The 8781-nt window shown below is 40.5% G+C and overlaps 1 long non-coding RNA gene across 1 annotated transcript in view; it reads right to left on the reverse strand.

Moving 5' to 3' along the window:
- Positions 1 to 6122: 6122 nt before the first annotated feature.
- The window catches only part of LOC102492855 (uncharacterized), a 144472-nt gene continuing 141813 nt past the window's right edge, over positions 6123 to 8781 (reverse strand). The window contains exon 4 of the long non-coding RNA XR_335460.1: positions 6123 to 6225. This is a non-coding gene — a long non-coding RNA (uncharacterized LOC102492855). The remainder of the gene's footprint in view (positions 6226 to 8781) is intronic.

The raw sequence follows: 8781 nt of genomic DNA on the forward strand, positions 1-8781 counted from the left end.
ACAACAAATTTTACGAGGATCTTTCCTCTAAAAAATAAATGTCCATCTACAAATGCACCGTTTGGGGATGAGAGCTTCCGTTCTGCAGTGGAGTGACCTCCAAAGTTTGGGCTTTTCTGTAGCCCCTCCTTTCTAGGGTTCCTGTTTGGCTTGCTTGTTAAGGGGACAGTATTGGGAGAGGATCATCAATCATGGGGTCAGAAGACATGGATTTTGGATTTTTTATACATAGATCGGAGTGGAAGGGTTTATTGGATTTGGGGGATTTATTTATTCACTGGTATGTTTATTGAATCTGGTATCAAAAGGACAAGAGTAAAAGGAATCAAATATTTCTGAAGAAAATGACAAACAGGAATTGGAGTTACCCAGCCAATGCTCACTAAACTGTGGACCAAAATAACCCACAGCAAATTCAATTAAGATTTGAAATCCCTGCCCAAGGAGGGGATGAATGCTCAGTCAGTCGTAGGATTCAGTGGCTGAAAAACTGTATAATAACTTCAACAAGGTATTTTCAGCCAAAAACGTGGAATGCAATTGAAACATCAGTTAGCCAACTTTATGTGTACCTATAAAATCGTGTGGAGTTATAGATAATAAGCACCTCAGAGATGATATAAGATTTAGGATGAATTTGGAAACTAGCATCTTAACCAGAGCTTTGGAATCTTGGTTTTAGTTTCTACTGAAACGAATCCACCCAAAAAATCAGAATTTTAAGAGTGCAATCTCAATAGAAGTTAGACAGACATATTTTGTGCTTCATTGTATAATTACAGATTTCCTTTCTTGTCTGCTAAGTACCATTGTAAGAATTGGACTCTAATGTTATATCATTTCCTATTTACTGAAGCAAGTAGAAGAAGAAACTGTTATGATCCACAGAAAGGGCAAAATCTCCTCCCCCTCCTCCTGGCAGGAGGGATGGCCACACTGCAATCCCTTCTCCATTCTCCTCTTGGGAATTTGAGCACACACATACACACACTTGGCATGAGTTTCAAGCCACTGAGTCTGAGACTCAAACCACGGTCAACCACGTGGGAGTCCAGCGACATAACCATTATACCACCTGCTGGTTCACATTTTAAAGACAGAGATGCTGAAGGCCAGTAAGTGAGGTGAGATGGTCAGGTCTTGGCAAGTGACCTCAGAGAAGAAGGACAATCCAGATCCGCTAAACACCTGACTTAACTTTTGATTTGTTGACCACTGCAATATCCTGTCCAACTTCTTGATTTCAGTTCAAGATCAAAGAAAGTCATTCTCACGTCAAGCAGCCAGGAATATTGATTAAAATTCCAGAGGACATGTAGAGAGATAAGATAGTGTGCAGTAAAACAAAACAAAATAAAACAGACCCAACACCAACAAATAAACAAAAACCAAAATGAAAACTGTCAAGAAAAGTTTGTATTTTCCCAATGCTTGCTGTATCACCATCTCCTTGCCTTAGCCTCACCTAGCTCTTTTTTAGACAAATTTTCATTAGTTGCCCAGGCCAGCATTGAGCTCAGGATCCTCCTTCCTCAGCACCTCCCGAGTCACTGTGAGTATAGGTGTACATCACCATATCCGACCTTTAGGTCAGACTAGGACTTGAACCTGGGGCTCCGATGTGGGCCCAGCCTGTGGAGCAGTGTCTCACCGCTTGTACCATCCTAGCTAGCTCTACCTTCCCTCATATTTCACCTCCCTACTCTGCTCCTGCTCTTTCTACTTCCCTTTCTTTCTTCTTCTTTCTTATTTTTCATTGATTCAAAACCCTAAATTGATAGCCGACCATGGGCCTGCAAGGAGCTAAGCAGGGGGATGTGACAGTGAACAACATGCCAGTCCTTGTGCTTGAGTAGCTTTCTGTTGTCCCTTGTTTTCGTTCCCCTTGCGTCTCTAGAGTTAGCACCTTCGTGTTCTGATTTACTGTTTTAACCATGCTCTGTATACTTCCAACTAAAATGAGAATAAATAGCCTCTATGTGAAAGCTGGAAAGACCTAGGGGGATTTTATGAGAATCAGTGATTTAAAATGATTTTTAGCATCTGTCACAATTTAATACTGGAACCAGTGCCATGTGGTGAAAAGAATGCAGACATTTACTCTGCCATTTACCAGCTGTTTAACCAGAGCCAAGCCACTTCACTTTTTCAAGCCTTGATATTACCACCTGCAAACTGGGAATGAAGAGAAGACTCAATGATAAAACACATCAATTCCCTAACTCAGTACCTGGTATAGCACTATTAACAGTTTCCACTATTTTAGAAAGAAAAGGACCTTCTGTCTCCTTTTTGTAAAATAAGATTAAAACAACTTTTTTTCTCCTATTTTTATTTTTTGACTGATAACACAAGCAAGACAGGGCTCGTTGTAGAAAATTTGAGATCCAGAGTGAAAAAAAAATAAGGTGGAAAATTTCCCTTGACACTTTTCTATGTACACTTATATTTTCTTCATGTAAATAAACTATCCTATCTAGTAACTTTGTTTTCTAGATTTTTTTATAAATAAAATTTAAATGTAAATGTGATAAAATATATATAAAAAAATCTTTCTCATTTTCAACAGTGTCCTGGTAAATGCTCTCAGAAAAAGGAAATCTCTGATTTCTAGCATTTGCAAATTAATGTTGCATAAATATTCCTGTTATGGCTTATATCAAACTACTAATAGGTAAATAGCTAACTGTTAAAACTTCTGAATAGTGAGACGAGCAGTTGGAGTAATGGCTATGTCGCTGGACTCCCATGTAGTCGACTGTGGTTCCTGAACGTGGTGGCTTAAACTCACACCGGGCACGTGTGTATGTGTGCCCAAGACCCTGAGAGGAGAATGGAGGAGAAGGGATTGCGGTGTGTCCATCCTCCTGGGGGGGTGATTTCTTACTTTCTGTCTCTCTCTCTTTCTGGCAAGTGCATGCACCCTATAGCGAAAATGTCTCCAAAACAAAAAACAAAAACAGAAATAAAACTTCTGAATATTTAGGAAAAATCATACTAGGTATACCAATCATTGTGAATACTCTATATACTCAGTATGAGGTGAGGTCTTATTATGAGTTTTTTTCCTAGTAACTATTAATAACTTATTATTCTAATGTCATGCATGGAAGAAAAAACTTTGTATGCTTTTGATAGGGGTTGCTGCTTTTACTGATATATATTTTCGTGCTAGTATTTATTACATTTTTTTTCTAGGCTATTAAATATTTTTTCATATCTCTATCTGTTCTACCAATGTCAGACTTTCTAAATTATTTTGACCTGACAATCTTATAAGCTATTTGAGAATAATTTTGTGTTCTGGTCAATGTATTCCCTGGGCCAAAAGAGGTACCTTATATGTGGTAGGTTCTGAAAAATTATGTGTTCTTGTTGGTATGTTTTATTTCCTGGCAAGAGACATCCTTCAGGAGTATCTGACAGTCTAAGAGTACCAGGAGTATCTGGGTCCAAGTGCTTATTGGACCCAGATACTTAATAACAATTCCCTAGAGTGTTGGCCTTGAGGTATAATGTTGACCTATTGAGGTATAATGAGTTCCCCTAAAACTTAGAAACTGGAAATAACAAGAATCACTTAATCCCATGATTCAGTGAGTGCCTGGATGACTTCTCTGCTTGTTTCTACCTGGGCTTACTCCTGCCACTGCATTAAGCTGGAGAATCAGCCATAATTGTTGGGTCTTTTCCTCCATGTAGTCTTTTATCTTTAATGAGGCTAGACCTGGTTGTCTCACATGGAGACTTCAACATTTCAAGAGAGCGATAATAAGCATAATAACTTCTGCTTGCAACACATTGTTGATATCCATTGGCTAAGGCAAGTCACACGATCAATCCCAGTGCTCATCTGAGAGATGACACATGTGGCTACTGGGAGATGGGATTCCTGGGAAGAGGGAGAGATTGGCATAGCACTCTACAGTGATATTTCTTTCTCTTCTTCTGACCCAATCTGGTCACATACTTAGTCTCCATTGAAACAGACTAGTAAACAATGGCTTATCTAGAGTATCCAATGAGCTGATTATAAATGTTATTTAAGTAGAGTAACACTTCTTATATTCTTGGCATACATAATTTTATGTACATGTGTTATTTATACACCAGCCCAAAAGTCTACCAGAGGCTGCCTTCAATGAAAAGCAGATATACAATTAAGCATTAGCAATACTCCAAAGCCTTGAAGGCTAACTTTGTTGTTTTAATTGAATATTAACTTTAACCTTGAGCTTCCTAGGTATCAAGGCCAAAAGGGGGAAACATGATAGGTCACGTGCCCTTTATTACTTGCTAAGAGAAAGCACACTATTTGGGGGAGTGATCATCTTTCTCTTGGCTCTAAATCTACAGAGAATGATAGGATAGTAGGGGTTCCACAAAGTCTAAGAGAGGAGGAGCATTTTTCATACATCTTATGATACGATCCAAATGCACGGCATTAAAATAAAGTTCAGTGGAAATGTTTCTGACATGGGATAAACTATATGATGGAGAAACACAGATTTCTTGTGGCCCAACAAAGTTCACATAGAGAACTTTGCACACCCAAAGTTATCAATGCAGCCTTAGACCCAAAGGACACCATCAGAGATACTTGGGGCCACTTGTTCTTCAACTCTGGTCTCAACTGTCCCCTCACTCCAGAATGTTCCCACATGTATTTGTGTGGGTTCCCCTCTCTCACTTTCTTCATGTTTCTACTCAAATGCCCCCTACAAGAATCCTTCTGTGACCACTTGATCAAAATTAGTGTTTCTCCTCATAACCCCCTGTCAATGCTACTGTACATTCATTCATCCTACTTTATTTACCTCATGGCTGTTGTCACCATGCAACAACAAAAAGTGCAACTGAATATCATACTATTGCAAATAGGGCAGCCTCATTGTCCCATGGTGACTTTGTTCTGGTTGGAGACTTAATTGAGTTGAGGCTTCGGTTGATGACTTTTATGAAGGCATTAGATTTAGGACAAGATGAAAGTGGAGCATGGCTAGTGCAACACTCTACAATGCTGAAAGCCTTGTGGATGGTTGGTATTTGTTTCACAGGCTGACCTGTACCGCACTTGGTCTGCATGCCTGTGATTCCAACTGACTGGGAAAAGCTATGGGGACATGAGACTCTGTTGTGGGTGCTCTTCTCTCTTTGTCTCAAAAGAAAAGAAAGAAGGAAGAAGAAAAAAGGAAGGAAAGAAAGAAAAAAAAGAAGGAAGAAACTTAAGTAAATAAATAAATGGAATCAGCCCTGGAGCATAGTGGCTAAGTGCTGTGTATAGAAAGCCAGGTCTCACATAGCCAACCCTGGTTCAAATCCCACCCCAGTAGCTTGAAAAACATGTCAGGCACATATGTGTGCATGTTCCAAATCCTGATGAAATGAAGAAATTGGGGGTGGGGGGAAGAGATCATGGAATGACCATGCTCTATTGGGAGGTACTTTTTCCCTCTCCCTCCCTTTCTCTGGTGAATGTATGCATCCACTCTTGGTAAAATAAATAAACAAAGCAAGGTAAAAGTGAGTCTGAATTTCTTTTCTGTAGAATAGCTACTGTCTTTGTAGACTGGATTTGCTTTGAGCATATGTACAGGTAGTGAAGCAGGTGAGAGAGGAGCTATGTTTCAAGAAGACATGAATTCTAGGGGCCAGCAGGTGGCATGGTGGATAAGGGTGCTGGACTCCCACATGGCCAACCACAGTTCGAGTCTCGGACCTGGTGGCTTGCTTTCTCACTTTCCCTCTCTCTCTCACTCTCTCTCTCTCTGTGTCTTTCTGGTCAAATTAAAAAAAAAAAAAGAATGAATATATAAAATTAAATAAATAATTCTTAAAAAAAAAAAAAAAGAAGACATGAATTCTAGTCCAGGTTCTTCTGCTCGTTAGGTGCTTGACTTTTGGTAACTTCAGGCCTCAGTTTTCTCAAGAGCAAAATGGGGATAAAGACTGAGCTCATTCACAAGACCGTTGTGAAGATTCCATAGTGCAACTCGTAGAACGTGCACACATTGTGAATGTTCCTTTTCTTGCCACGTACCTGAAAGACGCAGGAGTTGACAAAAGGGAGACCTAGCTGTTTCTTTCTGAAGGCAATTTACTGGACTACCACAGGGATGTTTATTTTCCTAAGTAGAGGTCACAAGACATGAAGACCACTAATGAATGAGATTGCTAGTGCAGGAGTCAAGGGCTTTCCTTGCTTCTTCCATGTCTCTTCTCAGACTGAAAAAAAAAAAAAATCCCCTGTAAATTTTATGACTGCAGTGTCAAAAGTCTTCTATCCAAATCGCTGTAAATATTCTAATGAAGTCTGGAAAGAAAGCCATTTGTAATGGCTCGGGGCAGAGTATTAAGATAGCCTGTTTCTAGTTAGTCAGTCATTAGAGAGATCTAACATGCATGGGAAATGGTTTCCTGTTCTAAGTGCTTTAAAACCAAGTTTTAGGAAACCCCGTTTCCTGCCGGCTCATTTGGAGACAACAACATGCCAACTGGTCAGACTTTCAGATGGCCAAATAGTCGCCTCCTCAGCTGCAATTTATTTCAGCTGCAACAGCTGCTACCAGGGAGCGTGAGCCTTGCATCTCAGGGGTCCTGGCAAAAGGTAGACAGCTCCACAGTGTAAGGGCATCTGGACTCTGGCATCACTGTGGGCTCTCCTTCGCCTCCATTTTTAAGCGCTTTAGGATTGAGTGATTCATGGTATGAATCAAAAACAGCAGGAGAACCTTTCAGCCCAAATCCTGGACGCATCCATTGGTCTAGTCTCAGACTGATGGGACTGGTGAGAATATGGTGGAAAAACTCCCTGGTTTGGAAGGGGCAGGGCAGCAGATGGGAGAGGAAATTCTTTTGGCTACCTGATGTGTTGTGCATTAAAATGGGATTTTCCAAAACAAGGAAGTCCCAGAGACTTCAATTAGGATGTAGATGAAAGTATTTGCTAATCAAATCCATTTGTTTCTTTTGGTGTGTGAGATGAGGGTCAATACTGTACTTGGAAACAGGAAATTGATGGATTCTGGAAGACCACACATTTCCTCACCTCCAGGAGACACTCTCTTTAACAGTTCCCCAAATCAAAGAGGGAAATCCTTAGCTCCAAATCCACTGGTGCAACTTTACTCAGTCAAGAACCAAAGCACACGCACCTAGAGGCACCCTGCCATTCTCTGAGAGGGCACAGTGAGTCTACTTTATATAACTAACTGTTAAAACAATATTTTAAGAATGTACTTTTATAATACCTTAGGGTATATTACATTTTAGAGCCCAAGGATTTATTCTTTGCTTCATCTGCACTCTCGCTGTAATCCCATTTGGGCAGATTCTCTCTCTTATCACCTTAACTTTGGGTTTGGCCAAGCCCTTGATTTGGCCAGAGATAGATAGTCCTAAGTAAACAATATAAGTTCTGAGTCCAGGCCTTAAAAAGTCAAATGTGTTTCCTCCTGCCCTCTTACATCTCTGTCTTTATCTTGGGAAGAACCAGCTTATCTGGTCCCAGAAGATGAGTTACACGTACAGTAGAACAGTCACTCCTGCTAACCCATAGACTACCGTAACAAGCAAAGCCATCACAACCAATTCTCAAGTTATGAGAATAAATAACTATTGTATTAAGCTCCTAAGTTATGGAGAAGTCTGTTACGTATCACAATAGCTAACTGATACATACCCCTTTTGCACACAAAGTATGTTTCAGAGACTTACTGATGATTTTCGCAAGGCATGGGAATTATGACTGAGTCAAAGTTCAAACCTAGAGACATTCTTTAAAATTTTTTTTTCTTTCATAAGAGATATAAAGAGAAAGAGAGAGAGATGCACTCTCAATGGGATCTCGTGCTGTGAGCCCCTCCAGTCTTTGCAGCAAGCCAGGACCGTGAGCACATGCACACAGGCCTGGTGTATACTGTTCAACTGATCTTTCACGTGGCTTCCAGCCTTGTAGAGTGTTATGCCACTACTGTGATACCATGGCTGGGCTGAGATATTAATTTCTTCACTATTATATTAAACTGTCCTTTTCAGGGACCCTCCATTGATGGATTAGCAATTCCCAAAAAGTTTCTCAGGGTTTGACTTTTTTCTTCTAAGACAGACTCTATCATCATCCTTTTAATTGAGACATTAAGAAGTAAAATAGATTTAAAAAAAATTTTTTTTTATGATTTTTTAAAGAGGTTTTTGCTATAGGGCGTGTGCGCTCGCCAGACCGAGAGAGAGAGAGAGAGAGAGAGAGAGAGAGAGAGAGAGAAAGTGAGAAATCACCCCTCAGGGGGAATGGCCATGCTGCAATCCCTTCTCCTCCATTCTTCTCTCAGGATCTTGGGCACGCATGCACACGCACCCCGTGTGAGTTTAAGCCACTGGGTCCAGGACTCGAACCACGGTGGACTACATGGGAGTCCAGTGACATAGCCATTACGCTAACTGCTGGTCCCAAGAAGTAAAATAGATGTTCCAACCAGGTTCCTAGTGTCTGTAGGTAAAAACAAGCAGAAAGAAGAAGAGGAATCTGGAGTACCCAACCCATCCACTGTCTTTAAACCTAACAGAAGCCCTTACTGTTAAGTGACTCTCCTTATTGCCCTATTTCTGCCAGGTCATAGCCTCATTTTCTACCCCCCTGAGTCCATGCTCACCTAAGTTGATTTCTAGTGATGAGTGCTATTATTTTGACAAGAGAAACGTGGTTTTTAAAAGTCTTTATAATCCAGAGGAACCAATCTTTCCTGGCAGAATTTCGGCTAAGCTGTGGGGCAGCAGGGATGG

Source organism: Tupaia chinensis, unplaced genomic scaffold, assembly GCF_000334495.1.
Source record: "Tupaia chinensis unplaced genomic scaffold, TupChi_1.0 Scaffold000422_1, whole genome shotgun sequence".
NCBI classification, from domain to species: domain Eukaryota; kingdom Metazoa; phylum Chordata; class Mammalia; order Scandentia; family Tupaiidae; genus Tupaia; species Tupaia belangeri.